Raw genomic sequence first — 18730 nt, 5'->3', positions numbered from 1 at the left:
CTAAGTTTGGGTACTCTGCTACTAAATCTGAATCAAAAGGGGAAGAAATTCATTAGACGTTTCCTCCATATTTCTTATTCTACTTCAGATTATTTGGAAGTGCCTTGGGGAAACACCAAAGGATTCTTCAGAAAATTAAATTAGGCCATGCACACAGACTGTGCAGCTCCACAGTCTGCTTACAAACTATGTATAGAGCAAAACAGGGATAGATCTTTGAGAAATGTCTGGGATCTTTATGAACCAGTGGATGTGAAACCATTGGTCTCCACGTTGCACAAACATATTGGCATTTGCAGCTCTTCGGCTGGACCAGCCTGCTTACCCCAACAATGCAGCTGAGCTTTTTAACAAAGTTAGTCTTCCAGAAGAGATCAGAAAGTAGATTCGGCTGGACTGTGGGCAGTGTGTTTTCATGGCAAGAGTTTTTATGGCTTTAGACAGCCTTTCAGTGAAATAATAGCCCATGTAAGTGCTATTCCATCTCTCTCTGTGGCTGGAAGAAGAACTGACTCCCATGCTGACCTTAACTCCTTAGGTAGTAAAAGGACGGGCCTTTCAGGGACTCACCATGTCCCTAAAATGAGAGGTCTGTCTGCAGGGGAACCCTTGCAGTCCCAGTTTTTTGTTATTGAAATTAATCCCATGCCTTCTACTGGGAAAATCTGTGTTTGGTACAGCATGATTTGTAATTACATACAGGTCTTTAAGGCAAGATCCCTGATTCCATCATCTTGGGCAGTTTCTGTTGTTGACTTGCTATAGACACAGCTGGACCAGGACCAAGGCAAGTTTACATGACTCAGGCTCCATGTGAGTGACTTCTTGAGATGAAGGAGGCTTAAGGAGTCACTCTGGCCTCCAGACAGCTCGTGAACACACAAATCATAGAAATTATGGAATTGTTAAGTCTGGAAAAGATGTCTAAGAACTCAGCACTGCCACGTTTCCCACTAAACCACATCCCCAGCTGTCACGTACATAAGGTTTTGAACATTTCCTGGTGTGGTGATTCCACCACTTCCCTGGGCAGCCTGTTCCAATGCTTGACAACCCTTCCAGCAAAAGTTTTTTCCTAATATCTAATCTAATCCTCCCCTGGCACAACTTAAGGCCATGACCTCTCATTCTGTCACTTGTTATGTGGGAGAAGAGAAAAAACCCATCTCACCACAACCTCCTTTCATATAGTTGTAGAGAGAGATAAGGTCTTCCCCAGGCCTCCTCTTCTCCAGGCTAAACACTCCCAGCTCCCTCAGCTCCTCCTCATCAAATTTGTGATGCAGAGTCTCCAGCACCTCCACTTCCTTCTTGTAGCAGGGAGTCCAAAACTGAACACAAATGCAGCAAATCACAACAAGGTAGACTAAAAGGAAAACCAGTTTAGAACAGATTATAGCTGTTACTCTTTTCAAAAATAAAGAATCAAAAGCACCTCTGAAAAAAATCGATCTTCTTTCTGCTATCCACTGAATTATTTGGCTCATCTAATGGACCACAAAGGTGAATTACCAGCACAGGGATCTTGTCCACTGTTTCCTGTTTAGAGATGGCTCAAAGACTGAAAGGTTATCTGTGTACACATTAGTGAAATGCCTAATAAACTGCTTGAAATCCTTTTTAGATTTAAATCAGTGAGTGTGTATTGAAGTACACTCACATAAAGAAAACTTTTCATCCTAACGCCTGCGGTATAAACAAGAAGGAACATGCAGAAACAAATTTGCACTTTCCCTCTTTGTCCCCAGATTATGTGTGACTTCTTCCAATAACAAAATCTGAAGGCTGGTTCTTTGCTGTTTAAATGCACTATATGATACATCACCATCACCCCCAGAATGGGTGTTTACTTACTGCTGCACAGCTCAGTAAATCTGTGGTAAAAGAGGGTGGTTTGTTTCTTCTTTAATTGCTTGTATTGTTATAAACCACTTTGCAAACTGACTTGTGCACAACATGAGTGTATTTTGGCAGTGCCAAAAACCTGCTTGTACTTCTTACTGCTCGGCTAAATCAACACAAGCTTCTCAAATTAAATCAAAATGCACAAAATACATTAAGAAATGCCACAATCCAAAGAAGCCGTGTTTTTCTGATAAGAACTAGTCCAGTCTCAGCAGTGGTTGGCCGCTTTTTGCTGTCCATTATTGTGGGGCAACCTTGGAGCTCCTGCACTCTTCCTACTTTGAGGACTTCCAGCTCTGTTTCTTTTTTTCATGGCAGAAACCTTTTCTACACTGTTGGTTTAAGACAGGGTAAGAGTCAAATAAATTCCCCCAGGCAGTGTGCTCACAGTTTTCAAATTAATCCTCCAAGTTCAGTGTTTCCTCAGCAATAACATGACAGCTTGTTTGTACAACTATTCAGCTGCTATAAAATGATCACATCTACTGGTACAACCCAGCTGAGGCACTCAATTCCCTCTTGCTGTCTTTTCAAGTTATTTTGCTTTATTCACAGCCTGATGCTATAGCCTAGAGTTTCCTGTTCCTGTGGTCCAGATCAAAACTTCAGAGACAGTGTGATAATGAAATGTGTTTCATACTGAGATCTCATAGATGGAAATTGAGGTTAGTCTTCATTTTGAAAACTGGTGCTCAAGAGCTGTGTCCAAATACATGACATTACCTACCTGAAAAAACTGCTGTGAAGACATTCAAAGCAGAACCTTATTGTGAATATGATTGATCAGAAAGATGAAATGAATTTGTGCTGATAAGCTTTAAGGATGACTCAAAGAACAAAGTCTTGTGTGTTTTTTCCTTTTCCATGATCATAGTAAATAGGTGAAGGAATAATGACTTTAAACTCTGCAATATAAGCTGTGAATGAAACATAAGACAAGTAGGCTAATTGTTCCTCCAGTGAAACACAGGGAATAAAATATTGCAAGATCTCAGTCATTGGAACACTTTAAAAATCAAGCTAAACAAACACTACCCAGGGCTAAGAGATGCTTGATTCATCCTGCTTTAGGAAAGAGAAGAGCTCATTGCTGATTATCAGAACGCTCTTGAGGGTTCCTTACTGGCCTCTTCCCCAGGGCAAATTAATTTTTTCAATGATTTCTAAGGTCTCTCCTAATCCTGTGAGGTAAATACCCTCCCACTTTTTAAGCACCCTCACACTCTGTCTCTGAATTTGCTTCAGGAATTTTTTATCTGGTGCGTGGTGCCCATGCAGTGCACCACAGCTGGATGCTGGCTTGCACCCTGCTTCTTGGGCTCTTCCCCCAGAGATATTCTCACCCCTCCAGGCAGCACCAGGTTCCTGGGCAAAGCCCAAAGGTGAGTTTTTCCCCTGTAATGTTGTGCAGCTCTTCACAAAGTCAGGGATGTGGTACCACCAGAGGGCTGTAGCTCCACAGCCTCTGACACAAGCAACTCCAGAGATTCCTGCTGAGAATTTGCTTTGCAGCATGAAACAAGCTGGGTTTTGTCCTCATTGCAATAAAAGATGTTCTGCAACAAGCTGTTGCTTCTGCCCAAGAGGACCAAACCCTTCTGGGGGATCAGGATGAATCCCCTAAGAGAGGTGGATGTGCTGATATAATGGCACATATCTGTTGCATTGCTCAAGAAACGTCTCCCCCCAAGACCAGCCCAAATAAATACCCCACGGTAACAGCAGCATTGGGGCAGATCCCTTTCTAAGATCCTGTCTCAAAATCTGGCCAGAAAAGTCTGCTGCACACATTTGGTGCTCAGTTCTGCTCTCCAGAGTGATGAGCATGGAATTAGAGTCAAGAAAATGACATTGTTAATTTTTGTAGTGATCGTAAACAAAATTAAAATGACAGAAAATTTTTGTCTGTTTTGTTCTGGCAAGTCTGTGATAGTAAGTAACTAACATTCCAAATTGCAGTGGTAGGCAGACAAGCTTTACCCAGTTAAGCTGAGATTTTTTTTTCCATTCATTTTGACTCTAAGCCAGAAGAAATACCACTCTGATATATTCCTTTTCATTCAAAGGATCAGACGTGAAAATTGAATAAATACTCAGGATTTTCTTTTTTCAATTTTCTATTTTCTTCTTATTCTATCCACTTGGATTCCTTTTTCCCTTTCTGAATAATGCACAAAGCAGCAAGGGACAACATATCAAAAATAAATGAGATCTCTGACAGGTGGTTTAGACTAACTCAGATCTCCTGGGGAAAAAAAGTGGAACTCAAGAAAGTAAGAAGACAGTTTGAGCTAATTGCAGATAACATTCCTTTCAGCACTTCATTTTCCCTGATGTGGGGCCCAGGATGGCACCTATCCATACACCTCATTAATTAATAATATTGCATATTTGTAAGGACACAACATTTTGGAGACACTCTGCTATGTCTGTATCTTGTCATCCTGAAAATGCTTAAAATTTAAATACCTATTTAGTCTTTGGAGGAATAACATTTCTTGACAAGCTGATGCAGAAGTTTCAATTACTGTTTCCTTGGACCTTCACACCACAAAAAAATCTTTTGAACAATTCTTGTTTTCTCAGAATATCTTTGATGAATGAAATATTTCAGACCAAATTTTCCCATGCAACCTTAAGGTTTTTCCCATTTCTTTTTGAGTGAAAAACATAGTAATTGATATATATAAAATTTTGATGGGATCAAGAATATACTTCATGGTATAATAGAGAGAAAACAAATACAGTTATCTCACTGAAGAGTTCATTATCAGAGGAAAGAAAAGACATAGCATGTCTCATAAAGCAAATATAGGAAAAAAAAAAAGAGTAGGAAGCTTTTTCTGTGGGGATGTTTAAATTTCCTGGGGATAGAAAGAAAGTGGAAAGACAGCTGAACTGAATCTGAGCTCCACTTGAGCCCTGTAGGCAATAGTCTGAATTCCTGTGACAGAACTAGGAAGACAAGAGCCAGAGGAGATGTGCAATTGCTGCTGGTAGAAATATCCCAAATGAATGAAGTAATAGAATTGGGGAAGGTGATGTCTTGGGAGGGCTGAGCTGGAACAGAGGCTGGACAGAGCTGGAGAATAAAGGAGGGATTTATTGAAAAGCCTCCAGGATCCACCTTGGGCAGGACAGGGCCTGACCAGGGCTACACCCAGGGTGGACTAAGAATGGGTACATTTTTATAAGTTTTGGTCCATTTGCATACTGGGGTTGAATTGTCCCATTCCAGCTCCAGGCTGTGAGGTCCCATCCTTCTTGTTCCTCCCTCCAGCCCACCCTTGTCTGTGCTTTTGGGGCTGAAAGTTGTCCTTGGTCCTCAGCAGGAAAAGGATTTGTTTTGTCTCTCCACTCTGTGAAGAGCTGACTAACACTTAATATGAGGCTCAGAACTGCACCCCTGGGCAGCACAGAGGCTGAAAACATGAAAACTAAAAGTTAAGGCATCAAGAGAACTGGGGATGGTTCAGATTCCCATTCCTCTCCTGCCCCTGCCCCAGGAGTGGCTCAGTGCAAGGGTCTTGTTAAGGACAGCCCTTAGAGAGGAGGATGAGTGAGACCACAAACCACACGTGCAGGTCCCAGCACCCAGATCCTCACAGCTGCCAAAGGCACCTGCCAGCCAGGTTCAACTGGCATTCAGAGCTAATTGGCCCTTCCTGCCCCACAGGCCAAAAAATGGAGCAAGAGGAGAGCCAGGAATGAACATCTTTCCTCCCCAGCAGACCAGAGGGCACACAGCATCTCCTCCCTGTCTGTTGGGGAAGATGAATCAGGGAAACCTTATAAATGTGATTGCTTAGCGAAAGATTCTGAAAATATGAAACCTATAATCGAAATAGAAATGAAAACTTACTTTGAGTTGTAGGATACTGAGTCTTAGTTACTATATAACCTGAAAAAAATGGTCTAGCTAGCTGAAGGAGAATCCTTTTTGATTGGATAATACCTTTTTGCTGGCTAAGGGATCCAAAGGTCAATGTAGCAAAACAGAAGTCTAAAGAGTAGTTTTTAGAGTTTAAATATAACACAGTACGGTAATATGGCAGTTCTTATAGGCTGTATGTAGATTCTATAAGATTTTGTGTCTTGTATTGGTTGGTCACTGAAAATTAGAATATTCATCACAAAAGGAGATATAATGTATTGTAACAAGAACCTCGCTCTCTTACCTCTTACCTCTTACCTCTTAGCTCTTAACTCTTACTCTTACCTCTCCCCTTAACTCTTACCCTTCCTCTTCCCCCTACTCTCACTCTCCCCTGCTCCCTTCCCCCTGCCCTTTGCTCTCTGGCTCCCTTCTCTCTCAGCTCTCCCCCTGCTGTTCTCTCTCCCTCTCTCTTTGGGACTCCCCTCCAGCCCAGGCTGGTGCCTGAAGGCAAGGCCCTTTTACCCACGGCCCTTGCAATAAACCCACGTGTTCTGGAATATACAGGTCAGCAGAATTCCTTGTCCCAGCCATCCAAAGATTCTCCTACACCTGTCTCTGATGCCAGCAGCTGTAACCTTTTTCCTGCTCAGGGAACAACAGTTAAAACCCACACATCTGGCAAATGATGGTGTTTTTCTGGGTGTGTGCTCACTTCGAGGAGCTGCTCTCAGACACATCTGAGCAACATTTCATCACAATACTACGGATAAATACATAGCCCCAAAATGAAATTAACCATTACACTGCGCTGAGAAGACTGCAAATTCTAAATACACACCATTTACTTCTCTTCCTCTCCCCTCTGCATTGAATAATTAGCAGAGAACTGCTAAAATCCTGCCTTAAATTGTCAGAGATTAATAAAATGAGGTAAGATGCTTGAATTCTCTCCAGCAGCAGATATATAAAAAAAGGTACTCATCAGGACTGACTTTTACTGGATCATTGATCCTCCTGTCAAGGAATATATTGAAAAAGAATGAAGAATTACTGGAGGAAAACTGTACAGGAATTCCTCCTGGAAATAACTTCACCTTCAAGACACTTTCAAACAGCTGCAGCAGTGACAGAAAAGCAAATAGGGAGGGTACTAAAAGCTGTAAGTAATTTGACATTAACATCTAGTGAAGAAAATGGTGACTGGATTAAAAAAGGATATTCCTCTAGAATTCATAATAAAACACATTTCTATGCAGGTATCCACATATCTCAGCACACCTTCCCTACCTCCAGCTCTTACAGCAATACTGCATTTTTTGGGCTCAGCCCACAAGTTCTGCAAGTCAGGGAGTGTTTAGAAACTAATGCCAATGCTTAGATTTCTAAATGCAGGGCTGAACACAAAATATTTTCAAGGCATTGAATTTGAATATCGCACTCCTAATATAGACAACAGAAGCCAGCTGGAGCTGTCAGACATTCAACACTTCTGAAAATTCAGCTTGCTAATTACTGAGTCAGGAGCCAAATGGTAGCTGAACATCCACTGCTGACCATCCAAGCTGCTGCTTCCCAGATTTCCACACCACCAGCCTCTGTGTCTGCTCAACAGAAATGCCACACTCACAGCACGCAATTCCTGAGCCCATTCCTGCATTCCTGGTGTCCAGAATTATTTATGCATTTAATTCAAAATGCCTATGAGGTCTTTTCTCCTCCCATTTTGTTTCATTAATTATTTGATGGGGACAACAATTGTGGGGAGCATTTGTCTTCACTGTTCTCCATCCTCCCTTGAAAAACCTGTCCAATTTCTGCTTCACATTTATTATGGCAATATTTGGATTATGATTTGGATAAACAGCCATGGGGACTTTTGCTGATTTGTACTTTAGTGTTTCTCAAGGACAGGGGTGGAAACTACAGGTCAGTGCTGCTACAGCAGGAACTACAAACCAGTATTTTCCAAAGCTCAGTATTTTAAATTACCTTGTGCACAACCTGCCAAGAGATCAGTGGGAAGCCTTGCAGTGATTTTCTCCTCAGAGAGAATGTGGTGGAGAGTAACACACAGAGTCACACACCACATGGATGTGCACAGTTATTGTAAGAGCAAATATATAGATTGAGATATATAGATACAGATTTAGATATAAATATATCTATAGATATATTATATCTGGGCAAATATGTGGTGACTGAAGCACTCAGCTCACACTGAAGCAAAGTTTAGGTGCAGCTGCTCAGAGGAAGACCTGTGGAAGTCTCTAGGTCCAACAGGCTCCTGCTCATCATGCCTTTCTGGAGGCTACAGGGGCAAAATAACACAGTCCTACTGTTGCATGTGGGGCTACTTTCAGTCTTGAGTCAGTGACATTCATTCATGTGTGTCATTGCTGTGACTCTCACCTGCCTAATACTGTGGATGATGCACCAACACAATGTGGTAGACAGAAGTTTTACACACAGCCTAATGTGCTTGGTATTCCTCTCCACATTACAAAACACTTTTGGCTCAGCAGTGGCACTGGCAACCAGAAAAAATATCCCCTGATTAGATATTTCTAGGTTTGGGCTGGACCAGCACAACCTTTATTCACGTTTCACCATGGCTTCACTGATGCTTTCTGACTGGATGGGTGGTGTGTGGTTTAATGCTCCTGGACAGGAGCCCCATTGCTGCAGCAAGGCAGAGCAGCTGGCAGAGGCACTTCTCCAGCAGCACAGCTGGCTGGCACCAGCAGAGGGTCTGGCTATTCACTTAACATATGTCACTTTGCATTAGGTGGTTGCCCGAGATCACAATTTTGTCCTTCCCCTGCCAGCACTGCTCCTATTACAGTTATGTGGCCTCTGTAAAGAAGTGAAGTGTTACTTGCACTGGTTTCTGCATGAACCATTGGTGAGCACAGTCACGTTGGTCTCTGCTTTTAGCTGAATCCAGTTTTCATGTAGTTCATTAATGTTGCTACAGCACCATCTTGAACCATTCAGACTTCTCTTGAATGCTGCCCACTACACACAGTGTGGCTGCAAGGCCATTTGTAAAGATAACTAAAAATAAAATTTAATTGCTTTGACTCAATCTTGCATAATTCAGTTTTGTTTTGTTTTCTTGGGGTTTTGGGGTTTTTTTTTGGTTTTGGGGGGGTTTTTTTGGGGGGAGGGGGGTTTTGGGGGGGGGGTTAAGGGTTTGAGGGTTATGTGTTTATTTTTAAATTCTGCACTAGGGTCTGTAATTGAGGGTCTCAGAGAGAAGGTCACCTTCCTTCCCCACATTTCCTTGCCCAGGTGCCACCTACCAGGTGCTAACTTTATTCTGGGGGTTTACCAGCTGTCCCTGCTAGGACAGGAGCCACACAGCCTGTGCCTCACTGCCACAAGAGAAAAGCATATCTCTATTGGTAAACTCTCAGTTTCCCTAAAAACAATTTAGGAGGTGCTTTTATATTGGCCCTTGTACCTATTTTTTTGTTGACATAAGCAGACTGCTTCCTTTGAGTCTTCTGATTTTAGAATGCAGCTCAGGAACCACAGAAGCTGTTTTAAAACTCAGTTCTAAGAAATACACTGAAGTCATCATTGCACTCATAGCTTCATCTTTAAAGTTCTGGAATAGTGTGAAAGATGGTGATAATAAAGTGATAATGGTGATAATAAAGCAAATAAGTGATAGGCAGATGATCCCCTCCATCCGAATTCCATTCCCAATAAACCAGCCAAGACAAACATTTTCTCCTTAGTTTCCTTGAGTTTAGCGATTGCCTAAGAAGCTCATAACAGAGCTGCAGAATGGTTAATGCACAGGGAAAGTGTAAAGAAATGTCTCATGAGGCAAATCTTGCACAGTCCAATGACAGCACATGACTCCATGTATTCTAATCCTCAATTACTGATACCAGCCATCACAAAATTATCCTCTGAGGGTAGGAGCAACGAATTTTTAAATTTTTTATGCTCACGATCCAAAGCCATGACAACTAACCTTTTTGGTGTCTGCTGCCAAACAAAATCTTGTGTGTTTTACATTTTTTGATGGTTAGGGTCATCAGAGAAAAGCTACAGGAAAAGATGTGGTGTTGCGTTTTTTGGTGGTTTTGGGGGGGGTTTTTGTTGTTTGTTTTTTTGTTTTTGTTGTTGTTCTTATTGCTTTTGTTGTTTTTTTTTTTTTTTGTTGTTGTTGTTGTTGCTGTTGTTGTTTGGTTTTGGTTTGGTTTTGGTTTTTTTGGTGTTTTTTTTACCTGGTGTGTGAAATGTGCTGGAAAGAGACCCCAGGTACCAGGAGGAAAGTTGCCTGCCTGATGCATTCATTCCCTCCTGTGCTCATCTCCTTTGTGCACATATTCTCTGTTGGGGACAGCCACTAAGTGACTGTCTGTGTGCAAGAAAAATCCCACTCCATTCAGGGAATGTGGAACCTGCCTGAAAACAGAGGAAGAGCAAAGTATTGGGAAGATTTAGAAAACACAGAGGCCAAATGCCAGGGCAGTTATCTTCTGAGAAATAAATCTAGGTATCGTTTTCATGTGCTGTCAAATTACAACAGAGAAGCAGACTGTTTAAAGAGAAAATGCTTTTAATTAAAAAAAGAAGGAAAAAAAAATAAGTTTGCCTCCTGGGAAAAGCAGCCAGCTGGTATCATGTATTTCTAAGGCATTTATCACTAATGTTTTACTTTGGAGCTTTCACTTCACTGTTGTCAACAAAATTACTGTCAGCATTCAGTAGGGGCAGCACACCTCTCATGGATCCATCCTGCTCAGACAAAAGTGACTGTCATGCCTCGATGCCTTTTGCCCCTGCAAAAGGAGTCCCACTGGAAAACTGAAACCCTTCAAACAGTCTGGATACAGTTTGGTTGCCCATCACGAGGTACACTGTTAGTTTTTGAAAGAGCTCCCATGAACAAGCCTTTCATATTTTAATCAGCAGGTGCAAAAAGAAAGGACTAAAATTTCCCATTTTTTGGGGGGACACATTAAATTGGATATTTCAGAGGTATTTCAGTCATCAGGCTTGAAATTACAGCTCTGGGGATTAATTCCCTGTGTCTGGCTTTGTGTATCTGAAGTCATATGCCTTTTTCTCCCATCATTTTCCCAACCATTCCCAGAGATCTGTTCCCACTGGCCTTTCCCACACTTTGTGAAACTCCTGTGAGGAGGAATGTCATCATATTCAGTGCAGCAGGTCCTGCTCCACAGGCACAGATATTAAGCATTTTGATAATGTATGTGTTGAATATCAATAAAGACTGATGTTTCTCTGCTACCTGGGTAGCAAAGATCTGGAAGACCTGGATCTGAAAAACAGAAGATAATACTCTTTCTATCCCTTCCCCTGTGAATTGGTCTAATTCTAGCGAACACTGGACCAACTTTTCATCCACCTCAAAGGAACAGGATCAGAATCCATGTTCTGCTGCTTGTAGAAGGTAGTAGCTGGAGTATTTTCACACCTGCTCTTGGTTAAACATCATAACTTATGCTGAAATGGCTTCTGTAAAGATGCACAGCACGGGAAGATTGAATTTTCTGTTTTAAAAAGACAGTGGAAAAAATCAGACATCAGTTGAAACACCAGTTAAGGAGAAATGCATTGGGGTAATTTTCTGTTCTCTTTTGTTTTTATAAAGGGCAGAGAGAAGTACAGAAAGAAAATTAGGAGAAGCCGTAAGAACAGGATCTGTTAGTGCCTTTTAAGTCAAAATGCTTATTGATTTCAGCAAAATACTAATAATATTTAAAGGATTTGTGTGCTAAATTAACAGGCCTAATGTCACAGAGTCATGTTGTGTTTTATCAGCTGTAAATCCACAGCTGCATTGGCTGAGCCATGATCAAAACCTGTGGAAAATGGTATCAGAGACACACCTGAAGGTTCAGGAGCTTGCCTTGCTAGTGATGCAGTTCAACTCTCTTATCTATATCCAGGGCTCTTTTTTGATAATTGCTTGGCAGTATCTGCTGGCAGATGTTACTTCTAAGGTGAAACATTTTCAGTTTTTGCAGCCATTCAAGGAGATAAAGAAAGGAAATCCAAGTGAAATTCAATTTTTCTCAATGAGGAAGGAAATAAAGCTGCAATTTTTTTATTTTCCAAGTGAGTTACCTACCATGAACTGTGAGGCTTCAGGCTGAATGCAATTAGAACTGTCAGACAAACTGGAGCCTTCCCAGTCCTTTTGGAGAACAAACCCTGAGGTGAGAGCAGCTGCATCGTCCAGAGAGGGAGATCAGGTTTATAAAGCCGTGCAGTGTAAAACAAACCCACTCATCCCAAAGATGAAGCTTGAATATGGGCACCAGCTTCCCATGGGAGTCATTCTCTGGGTTTCACAGACCAAATGAAGCCACAGGTCTGTCCTGTGCCTTAATGAACATGCTTCAGATTTCGTTCTGCTCCTGTCCTCAGCCGCTGTCAACACAAAAAGCATTGTAGATCTTCTTGAGAGAGGTGGCCTGGGAGTGCTTTGACCATGAGAGCAAATTATGTTTAAAAAGGGTTCACTGAGCAATTGTCTCTTACTCAATTAATTGTCTCTTACTCTGTCATCCACAAAGACCAAGATGCGGCAGAAAACAGTGAAAAAAAAAGTATCTTGTGAGACTTCTCCCATCCTCTAGTAAAGCCTTGTCTGAGTCACACTTTGGTTGTATCATGTCACCAATTAAATGTGTTGAAAATGTTAAAAGAAGCATTAGTAATTGTTGAAGGCCTGGACTCTTTTTTTCCCAGATAATTTGAATTAATATACTCAGACCTCCCTGTAAAAGGGAATTGTGACCTCTCTCCTATCTTGGGGAATGTCATTAAGCGTTCATTTCATTTCAGAGCAATGGATCTTGCATGTTTTGTGGCTCAGAATTAGGCTCTGGTTTATTTGTTTTTTGTACAGTATAGGTGGAAAGAGTAAAGAATGCCCTTGCCAGAGCTGCAGTGTGTAACACTGCCAAGCAGCTGGCACTCACCAGCAGGTGAATTTGCCATGTGTTTTCCCTAAAGAAAAAGAGACTGCAATACTTTCTGCGTGCTTCCCTCCTTATTTACTTACTTTGCACAGATGTCTCCTGCCATCTAATCCTTGGCACTGAAATTCTGGCCTTAAAGATATTTGCTGGCTGAGTTCTGTACTATTCCAGCACTCCTTGTTTTTTCTCTTGGATCCTAAATGTTTCACCCTTCATTCTCTCTGTTTCACTGCTCCAACTTCCTTTTACAAATGTCACTCAGCCTTTTCTCTTATGTGTCTGTCCTCACAAATAACTGATTTGTATAGAAGAACTGTAAATTTTATCTGGCAGTTACATGGGAAGAGTTGCTTTTAGAAACCTCACACATTCACATTTCAATGGTTTCCCCAGGCTTTTTATTTTGTCAATCAGCTTAAATTCAGTCAGGGTACAAGTGGAGTCAACCATTACTGGGATTTTATAAGAAAAGATTTTGCTAGTTAAAAACTGCTTTAAAGTTGTGGGGTTTTTTAGCTTAGAAGTTTTAGCAAAACAGCAGAACAGATTTCTAGTCATATATAGCAAAACAAGAACAGATTTTGAATGCTTTTGATTTTGATCTAGTCAATTCCAAGGCTTTCCAAAAAGGTTCATAATGGAAAACTCTATTTTCTCTGGTCCTGTGACCAGTTATCAACATGTTCATAAAACACCACATATAAAACTCCTGACACCCTCTCATTCTTCAAGTGAAAAATTAGAGCATTAGAAGGTGCAGTAATATCTTGAAGAATGTGACTCTTAATCCTATGACTTAACCATCAGATCACACTTTTCTGCTCTTCACTGTTTGTTCTTAGTGTGCTGAATAACTCTCATGGATGCAGCTTGAGCCAAAAGACAATGAATGCTCAATTAATCAATCAACAAAGAACAGTTAATCGCCAAGAGAAGAAAGGTCTTTTAGAGATTGAAACTTTTCTTGTCTAGTGAAGATAGTGAACCTTATGGATCCCCCCAGGTATGGTGCAGAGACAGGAGAAAGAATAAAAATACTGCACCCAGAAGAACCTCTAAGCAGTATAAAACTAGCAATGAATGAAAATGAGCACTGCTTCTGATTTAAACTGCCCACAGGATGGAGTGTGGGATGCATATTTTAATTGTTGCTTTTGATAAATACTCTATGTATTTTTTTAAATGCAGCTGGCTTATCTGAACAGTGTCAGAAAATGGTAGCTGATACTTCTTAAGTAATTTTGGCCCTGCTACTTAGTCTGCACAGGTCTTGTGGATTCAAACTGAGCAGCTCACATAAATCAGCCAGGGACTTCTGCCAGTGAGCTGCAAGGGCTTGGACATGTGAACAAAACCACTCTCCTGAGTGAGTAATGGGTCCTGAGCCATTACAAACAAATAATTACACCCAGGATCCTTGCACTTCTCAGCACATACTGCCAATTGGTTTTTCTCTGTGGTAAAGAGTTAGGATTGGCTCTGCAACGACACAGAAAGTAAACATTAACAATTAATGCAATTCATTATCACAGTATTTTTAAAAGCGTGCAAATTGATTTTTGAAGAGTATCCAAACCAATCTGTTTCAGAGTAACTGCTAACAGCAACTTATCTCTTTGTGGCACTTTGCAATTACTGAAATAAAAATGCACTATTCTAAAATTTATGAGAATTGATATCAATGTTTTAATGAACTTCTCAGAAGGTGCCAATGTCCTTAGTAAGCTGTTTAGCATGGGCTTCTGTTACCATAGCTGGTATTCAGGAGACACATTTTATTCCAAGGTAGTTATTAAAGTCCAGCAAGGCCATTTTTGAAGAACCTAAACAATAGTGTGTAATTCAGTGTGAAGAAACATATAAAAATTTGATGTTTTATTAAGTGTTTCTCAGCTACCAGGAGCCTTGCTGTTCCTGTATTGAATCAAAAGCACTCACAAGTTCTGTCTACAATTTACAACTTCAGAATCAATTAGTGCATCATTACTGGTTAATGTAAGAGTTACAGGAAAGCAGTGATAAGGAAAAAAACAAATGCAAGCAGGAAATACACAATTATTGAAAGTCCTAGTCTTGGTAATGGCTATTTCTAATTAAATATAAATGGATGAGAAATGTCTGGCTCTAATCCTCTTGTCAGATCACCACAGGGTAACAAAATGATAGATCACCTCCCACAGGCAAAGAGTTTTTCGTGTAAGAAAGAAGCCAGATGTTCAATTGACTTATTTGGATTCTGCTGAAGAAAAGGCATCTAAGTGAGTTTGAGAGACAAGAGAAATGAATCTGAGCCCTGGTGACAATTTACAGGAACTGTGCAAAGAGCCATATCAGAAAACCATAATTTTATCATCCTGCTAAGAAGGTGAAAGCTTTTCCTCTATCAAGTCATCAATAAAATGGATTATATTGTAGACTAACTAATGGATTGTACTGTTTGCACCTAAACACTTTGGTTGATTTGGATTTAAAAACACATCAATGGACTTCTTGCTCCTGATAGCCAGTGAGCTATCCACAAGGTGCAGAAGTTTCCCATGTGGAGTTAGAACTTATTTAAAACAACATGTATGGTCAGCAGCAACTGAGCTCCATCCAGAACAGTGTGTAGCAAAAGATAAATATGACATGGTGAGCACAAATATTTTTCAAATTTGAAACTGAATAAGTGAACTTGTTATCTCCAGGAAACAGACTCTTGTCTTGTAGTTCTCTGCTCTTGCTCCCCCAAATTTAAAACTTTTATAAAATATAATAAAAGGCTGTTGTTACAAGTCTGGTCATATTAATTCTTACTCAACATAAAAGTTCTAGCCATTTTATGCCATCTCTTGTTTCCACATATTTATCTATCAAAAAAAGTAAGTTATCCTCATGCACATTTTGAATTTATGTCTTTCATTGCAGCTTTACTATTTCTCATCTGGTCCCAGCTGCCTTATTACAATTTCATGTTGCCTTTGCCATCAAGCAGGTGGTGGTGATTACCAATTGAAAAGTTAATATTCATGCTGGAACAGAAAAATATCTTCAGCTTTTGCTAAAGACCCCAACACTGATTTCCAGAGAAAATGCCATCACTGTGAACAGGAGTTTCACAGTAAGGATCATGCTTGGAGGCCAGAACTGGAAAAAACTCCTTACCTGTCTACATCTTGCTCCAAGGTGAGCACTGCATGCCCTGACTCCCTGTTTTCCCAAAGTGTTCTTTTTAGGTTCTCATGAAAAATCTATGATGCTACAGGCACATCTGGACAGATCAGTGTGGGAGTCACAGGCAGGATAAGCCTTTCTATTGATGCCTTGGGAAGGCTGACCTGAAACAGAGACTGGAGAATAAAGTAGGGATTTATTGAAAGGCCTCCAGGATCCACCTTGGGCAGGACAGGGCCTGACCAGGGCTACACCCAGGGTGGACATAAAATGCCCAACTGGTCACGAGGTGTTACATTTTTATAAGTTTTGGTCCATTTGCATATTGGTGTTCAATCGTGCAATTCCAGCTCCAGGCTGTGAGGTCCCATCCTTCTTGTTCCTCCCTTCAGCCCACCCTTGTCTGTGTTGTTGGGGCTGAAAGTTGTCCTTGGTCCTCAGCAGGAAAAGGATTTGTTTTGTCTCTCTAATCTCTGAAGAGCTGACTGACACTTAATATGAGGCTCAGAACTGCACCCCTGGGCAGCACAGAGTCTGAAAACATGAAAGCTCAAACTCAATGCATCACTATATGGTCATATCTTTGTGTGGTTCAGAAGCTGCTGAGCTGCAGCAAGTGGCACTAGAGGGTTTATGATGCCCTTTGGGGCCAAGATGTGAGAAACCCTCTCTGGATTGCATTGAAACAGACTATGGGTGCTTATTTTCGTGATGAAAGCTGGAGGATGGTGATGGATGAGGGAGGTGTGGAAAGCACACAGTTCATACTTCTGTCCCTCCAGCTGCAATGGAAGAAGCCACTCTCACCTCCACTTAGCACAAGCACTTCCAAGACCCTTCTACAATTCAAAAGATGACTCAGAGTTATTAGAAATTCTGTTGGAAACACTCTTGTACACCCTTTGAATCACACCTTTTGTGAAATAAGTCACCTTTTACTCAAAGATATGTTTTTACATGCTCTGTGAGTCTGTTCCTTCACCCATTCCCAGCACAAGGAGAACGTATTTTTTTCTTGCTTTACCTATAACTTTTTGTAGGCATTAAAGTGTCCACAAGCACAGGGTAAAAACACTTGAGCATTTATTTCTGGTAAATGAGAATAAACATTGGATGTTCTTCAGTCATTAGTAGTCACTGATGCTTCTGCCACTCTCGGTTAGCTAAGTCTTGGATTTTTTTCTGGTATGATAAAAAATCAAAATTCTGCTCCTGAATTGTATCTTGTTCCCAGGAGCTGTGTGAAAGAGAACCCAGCTGAAATCACATGTGAATCTGAACAACATTACAATCATCTTTCTGGAGTGGGCACATACAAGCTGAGCAGAAAACCACTTAATAAGGGCTTTAGCATGACTATAGGTAAGAGATTAAAGGGATAGAAGCAGGCTGCAGTTTTCTTTGCACACCTATGGAGTTAACACCTAAACTCCTGTTTTCTGCAGCAAAATATCAGTGTCAGGACAGAGGATGGCTGCTTCTGACTCTCTGGAAACCAAAGAGACCAAAGCTCTTCCTACAGAGCACTCAGCTCTACAGAGGGTCACTTGAGAGAGATTTTCATATTCCCTACAGGCTCCTTGCACATTTGCTGTGCTATTTTCCCACTCTCTGTTGAAGTAATAAGTCCTTTGGGGCAAGAGCTGCCTCTCACTGTGGTATAGCACAGAATTTTGCTCCCAGTCTAAGTGGAGGCTTTTAGCTGCTACTGTAAGATAAGTGACAGCAGATAACTACAATCTAGATGCTCTGTGGTCTTTAGAATGATCACCTATTAACAGAATCAGTGCTTCAAATGTCTCAGCTGAAGTTTGTTTGTAGTTCATTTATTACTCAAAAATACCTGTGTCTAAAGGTAAAGAGATCAATAATTATTAGCTTTCATTCGGAGGAACAGATATCATTTTAACCACAGCTTTTTTTTTTTTTTTGGCTGGCTACAGTTGGCAGACCCTCACACAGAGGCAGAGTATTTTGATTTGTTCAAGTAACAGATCATTAAACACAGTACCAGGCAAACCCAGGGAACTAGGAAAATCTATAGAGAATGCCTCCAAAATACTTGAGCTGCAAGTTGGGCAGAACATGCCTGTCACTTGTTCACTCTGACCCACTGAGTCAAAGAATAAATACACTGAGCAATTTAACAGGTAGCTGATACCAGCACCTGTGGGTACAGATAAGAAATGTACTTGAAGCTACAAAGAGCAAAGCTGGTAAATTTGCAGGAAGGTCACAAAAACATTCCTTTTGTCAATGTTTAAGAAAGAGGGAAGAATCAGTGAAGTAATTCATTTTGCTTAGAGAGAGATGTAAATTCTCTCACTTGGAAGCAGAACCAAATTCTCACCTCCAGAAGTTAGTAGACTTTTCTTAGGGAGATTTTTGCATAAATGCACACTTTCATTCTGACCACCTTCAGGCCTGAGGATAAAAAGAAGGTTAAATGTGTCAAACCAAAGGTTTCCAGAGGTTAGTATTCTCCCTCTCATTGTGAATATGGAGGTAGGCTGTTCTGTATCCTGTTAATTATTGTAATTTATTGTCCCCTGGTATCAGTTGTTTCTCCCCTTGGTTTTGGGGTAGGTTTTTTTTCACTTTTCTCACTTTTATGCCCTATAAGATTTCATTGTTTTCTTAGGCTCATGCCTAAGGAAAGGATGGAAAAGCACAGGACCAGAGCAAAGAGTCAGACTTTTCCACATGGGATGGAGTCCCAGCCTTCTCCTCCCACCGTGTTTGTGGCATCTGGATTTATTTACTCTCTTAAGCTGCAAAGCAGAGGTTTTGCATCTCTGCATCCAAACAAGTGTGAATTCAGACT

The sequence above is a fragment of the Sylvia atricapilla genome, chromosome 3 (assembly GCF_009819655.1).
Source record: "Sylvia atricapilla isolate bSylAtr1 chromosome 3, bSylAtr1.pri, whole genome shotgun sequence".
NCBI lineage: Eukaryota > Metazoa > Chordata > Aves > Passeriformes > Sylviidae > Sylvia > Sylvia atricapilla.
This window is presented reverse-complemented; position numbering follows the sequence as displayed.